Here is a 5,740-nt window from a genome sequence, read left to right as displayed (position 1 = left end):
CAGATCTCCATATAATTGTATATATATGCTCGCTTGTAAGATAAGTTAATCTTATATATATATATATATGCATAAACATGTATATTTAGAATTATATGAAAACTAATTCCCGAACACCAAACGAGGCATCACGTTAATCTCCCGAACACCTAAACCCTAAAACCCTAAATAAACAAAATATGCAGAAACTCTTTAGTCCCGGTCCGTGTTAAGACCCGTGACTAAAGGGCCTGCCCCTGAGGGCGCTCCGAGGCGCCCACGTGGAGCACCTTTGGTCCCGGCTTGGAACAAGGCCGGGACTAAAGGTTAGGCCTTTAGTCCCGCCTCTTTGGTCCCAGTTGGTGAACCGGGACTAAAGCCCCTTACGGGCCGAGACTATAGGCCATGTCCCCACTACCGTTATAACCGAACCTAGTGCATGCAACTCTACCAACCCTCACCTACTTTCATACGGGTTGTTATTTTTCCCTACCGTTTGGTCAACTTTTTAGTCAACTTTTAACATGCTGAAATATACTCCCTCCGTTCTTAAATATAAGTCTTTGTAGAGGTTTTAATAGAAAACTACATACTGATGTATATAAACATCCTTTAAAATATAGATTCACTCATTTTGTTTCGTATATAGTCTACTAGTAAAATCTCTAAAAGACTTATATTTAGGAACAAAGGGAGTACATATCAAGATGAGTATTTTTACCCGCGGGTATTATCCATACCCAACCGGGTACGGGTAGCGGGGTAGGTGGTCAATTTGAAACCTGGGCTGCGGGTACGGTACGGGTTTGGGCATGTATTACCCGTAGCCATACTCTGCAGGTGGCATGTTGAAACTCTATGGAGGTCTTAATTTTAAGAAATTCAAATTTCAAATTTTCTAGTTTAAAAAAAAAATCTAAAAACAAATAGATATGTCTACAATGATGTAATGTGCATGTGTATTAAATCTCAGGATGACATACCTTGAATTGCGAGCTGCACAAAAAACAAAATCATAGACTTTGAGGATGGTCTGTACATAAATTTGTCCTTTTTGTGTAGCTCTAATTATAAATTTGTATTTTTTTTGTGTAGCTCTCATTTTAACGTATTTCAACTAGAAAATTTACACACATGTATGTCTCTAGGTAAGTAGGTATATGTGTATTTTTTTCAGAATATTTTAAAACTGAAAAGTTGAATTTAAACTTTTCAAATCGAGCTCGGCCTCCATTTGGCATTTCCGGTGAAGTGGGCTTGTTTGTTTTCCATTTATATACTTTTGGTCCTTGGTAACATCAATCAAAGCATTACACGTCCACTTACTATTTTTGCCTGATAACTGGAGCAATGGAGCTCGTGCTCACAACTGCATTTTCGCAGGCTCAAAAGATGAACATGATAGGTAACTTTCAAAGTACTCCCTCCGTTTCTAAATATAAGTCTTTCTAGAGATTTCAGTAGTGAACTACATACGGATGTATATAGATATATTTTAGAGTGTAGATTCACTCATTTTGCCCTGTATATAGATCCTTAGTGAATTTTCTTAAAAAACTTATATTTAGGAACGGAGAGGGAGTATATATCATAGTAATGTCATGCAACTTGAAGTAGGGCCAGATTTTCCAGCTGATGGTTCAGTAGGCAGTCCTAGTAAACTTTGGATATTTAAGAATAGCTGTTGCGAATAATTTGAAGGGCCTGAGCTTTCTCTGGTCTCGTGGGAGGCTCCTTAATTCAAAAACACAAAATGTACCAGGTTACCTTTTTTGAAAGGCAACCATGTCACTTTCCCTTAACACCAGTGTAAGATTATTTTTTACTTCCTACTCGAGCAAATAAAAAAAAAAATCATCACCAGATCTGACGAGTAACAATTGAAGCGAGCAGTCAAACATTGTATGCTAGTACTACTGAAGTAGTGCACTGAAAAAGTGCTTGAGCATATGTCCATAGCTGTTGGATTCCAAGAATATGTCCAGAGCAGGAACAATAAAGATGAAGTGAGCATGTCAACTTGTTCCAACACATCAGGAGCACTCGGTTCTAACCTCTAAACGGAGCCATGTATGTATGAACTTATCCCAAAGGAAGCATTCACAAATATCAGAATACTCAGAAAGTTTACTAGTAAATATTTCAACATTAGGCAACAGTTCACGTAGCTTCGATTTAAGGAAAAGCGAGAGTACAAGCGCAATAACTACCAAATTACAGAGTTCAGAGGGCTTACAAACTACTCCCTCCGTCCCGAAATGTAGGACGTTTTTTGATGCTACCACATTGTCAAAATGCATCTCTTTTTCTCAACTACGAGTCTACGACATGAAGCGAACGAAAGCAGGCAAAGACATCCCCAATTCTTCAATGATCTGCATGCGCTCATCAGCGTTCCGTGGAAATCTCGATGGGCACTTCACCTTGGGATCCAAGTCATCACAGAGCAAACCTTCCAGTCGTGCAGAGATATCTCCGCCATATTAACCGCATGTTCCATGACACACCTGATGAATCGCACAAAGATGTCGTCAGGTTGGAAGCCATAGATGGTGAGCTTAACCAAATTCCCGTGCTTGAAATGATGGGCATGTGGCTTCCATTCCACGTCTGCCTTTTCACAGTAGCCATTTCCCTCCCGAAACTCTTTGTCTCTCATCACCATATGGCACCAATGATCCCATACTGTGATGCACAACTCTTTGAGGGACGGTGCAGCTTCAAAAATAAACATTGTCCAAGCTAAATCACATTCTTCAGGAAGTTTGTCCAGAATCACATGTTGTAGTTTGCTGAGCACAGGCCTGAGCAGCTCCGGGCTTTCTGGCAGAACCCAAATCTGGGAAAGAAATAACAATTTGCAAACTGAGTGCAAGTTGCATATAAATCACATTTTCAACTTAAACTACTATTGTTATTACATATATAACCATCATATATAGAGTGAAAATGGACAGGTATGATTCAAATGACTAATTAGTACCTTTTCACTTTCAAAATCCAGATGTAGATCGCTTATGGAAGGAACATTACCAAGGAGCTGACTTAACTCAAGAGTCCTAGTCGATCATGAGCCCGTTTTAGCAAGCCTCAGCTTTGAAAGGTGTGGTACAAAACCAAAATACAGGGGACCTTCTCAGAGTAGAATCAACTCTTATAGCTCACCCTTTGGAGTGCCGGTAGACATGTCAGCTCAATTGTCTCAAATTTTCCATAGTCGACCTCGAGCTCAGTAAGTTGAGCATGTTCTAGTTGCAGCACAGAATTCATCCCAGAGTTGCAGTGGGTTAAACGCAAAGACTCCAAGAGCTTGCAAGTGCCGAGGATGTTGGGTATGTCCAGTTCACCAAACCTCATATTGCACAGCCACAGGCGCCTCAGGCCAGAAAATGCATCCGGACAAGCACCGAAAAAATCATTGAACGGCTTTGCATGGTCGAGGAGATCAGTAGGAGAGAATTTCGAATGAATCTTATCTGTTACGATCTGAAACTCAACTGCGCCAACCTTCTGTGTTGCCATAGCACGGGCGACAGATTTGCCAATCATATATATAACAGTCAGGTTGCGTCAAGATGAATCTGATTTTGAGTTTGCTGATGTTGATCTCTGGGCTCCTTGTGCTCAAGATGTTATCCTTTACATGAGCCACAACAATGTTGGTTCTGACAAATTCACTGACGTTGAAAACATGATCTTTAACAGGATGACCTGGAATGGAACTACAGCTTAGAAAGAACTGCGAGAGCATGGTGCCGAGCTTCATCATTTGTCGCGAGAGGATGCAGGCCCTTATTGCATCGAGTGTGTCCACCCTCTCCAGAATGTTGAGCAGAAGGTCATTAGGCAGCTTGGTAAGCCTGTCTGTGTCTTCTTTGTTGTGAGTTGCATTTACCCTGGAACAACAAATAATCAGCCTTTTGAGGAAGAACCTTCCATGTGAAGTACAAATACAGTATCAATCAGGCACACCAGAGACAACACTTACAACGCGTCTACGATTACGTCTTTTCTTCGTCATGGCTGATCGGATCAACAACTGGTCTTGTTGACGACGCAATGTAACTTGGTTGGGTGGGTGGGGTGGGGTGGGGGGCTGGAGGAGGAGGGGCTTTCTGGCCTTCCTGATGATCTAGAAAAACTGTTCTTCTTGATGATGGGACGCCTGCGCTATTTGGATCGACATAATTTGAATCCCCCTTCTCATCCTCTGTTTATATTAGGTCGGCACCAAGAAAGCAGACTAATCCCCAACAAAAATAGGATCAAGGACACCAAGTTATCTTTTATTTTTAAATAGTTATAACCCACTATTTATTTTTCCTTTTCATGCATGCATACCACATCATCAAATCATGCATGTGGTCATAAATTACGTCTTATGCATTAATCTATCCATGCAACCATGCTACCTCATCAATCATGCATGTTAATTAGTTTTAGTAATTTTTGTACGGACATAGACCGTGATGCTACACATTTATATTTGTACGTTGGACCCTTAGAGCATATATATATATATATATATGCCATGTTACATATTTTTATTAAAAATGGCACCACTTGAACCCAATAGTTTTTTATTTTTATACAACATTGTCACATGTTTCAGATGCTTCATTGTTTTCAGTATATAATTCAAGAGCATTTTTAAAGTTGTTTTTGCAACCGTTTAAATTTTTTAGCATCTATTTATATATATGTTTTATCACGGTTTCTACAGCAACACGCAGGGTATCATCTAGTTCCGTCAACGAGCGCCCCCTCCTACTCATCTATTTATCCGGGAGAGGGGATCCTGATTACAACTTCTCAATAGTCAGACTCTTCCCCGATTGCACAAGAAAATCAACTCTTGTTCCGCATCCGGCACCCGCAGCCATGCATAATAGCCCGGAAGCGGAGGTGGTGGCGACGAATGATACCGGTCGTGGCCGGCGGCGGACAGCAGTGGTTGGCCGTTGCAAGGGATGCGGGCGGAGGAGAGCAGGGGCGAATTTACCGCCCGGGCACCCTGGGCACATGCCCGGGCTCGACGACGGCGATTTTCTGAACTATAGCTAGCTTTCCAAGGTACTTCCTCCGTCCCAAAGTAACTGTCTCAACTTTATACAAGCTCTAGTACAAAGTTGTGCTAAGCTTGAGACAGTTATTTTGAGACGGAGGGAGTATTATATACATAAAAATCGTTCAAAAATTGTCATATACGATAGAAAATACGTGCAGTGTTTAAACTGGGCCTACCTGGGTGTTTTTCATACAGTTTGGGCCTTACCCTTGTGGACAACGTGTATTACATGGGCCAGTACAGCCACAAGGACCAGTTAGATCGTTAGAAAATCAGCTGAATCCATCAGGTTCCTGTAGACGTCTACGTACAGCTGCGCACAAAGCTACAAATGCGAGACGTAAAGATCGGCTGCAACGGTTGAGCCAATATCGCGTGGGCGTGACCTAGCTACTGCTACGCAGCTTCACCGCTGTGACTGCGAGCCGGCGAGGTGGACCGCCGGAGCCGGACGGCCGGATTATCGTCGGACAGGCAGGAAGGTCGCAAGGCCTCGGCTATGACTCCGGCGGCGGCGAGCGACGGTCAAGATCGGAAGCGCAAGCGCTTGCTCCAAGGCGGCGGATCCTCTAGTATCGGTGGAAATACTACTCCGCCTCGCAGCAATCTACCACCAACAATTATGTCTAGCGGCATGCAGCAATTAGGTGAGTTAATCTCTCTAATTTGTTCAATCTCAATGAAAAAATTATA

At 42.2% G+C, this 5,740-nt stretch overlaps 1 pseudogene; it reads right to left on the bottom strand.

Moving 5' to 3' along the window:
• Positions 1-2,300: 2,300 nt before the first annotated feature.
• LOC123405794 lies at positions 2,301-5,003 on the bottom strand (annotated as a pseudogene).
• Positions 5,004-5,740: the final 737 nt, after the last annotated feature.

The sequence above is a fragment of the Hordeum vulgare genome, chromosome 6H, assembly GCF_904849725.1.
Source record: "Hordeum vulgare subsp. vulgare chromosome 6H, MorexV3_pseudomolecules_assembly, whole genome shotgun sequence".
NCBI lineage: Eukaryota > Viridiplantae > Streptophyta > Magnoliopsida > Poales > Poaceae > Hordeum > Hordeum vulgare.
This window is presented reverse-complemented; position numbering and strand designations above follow the sequence as displayed.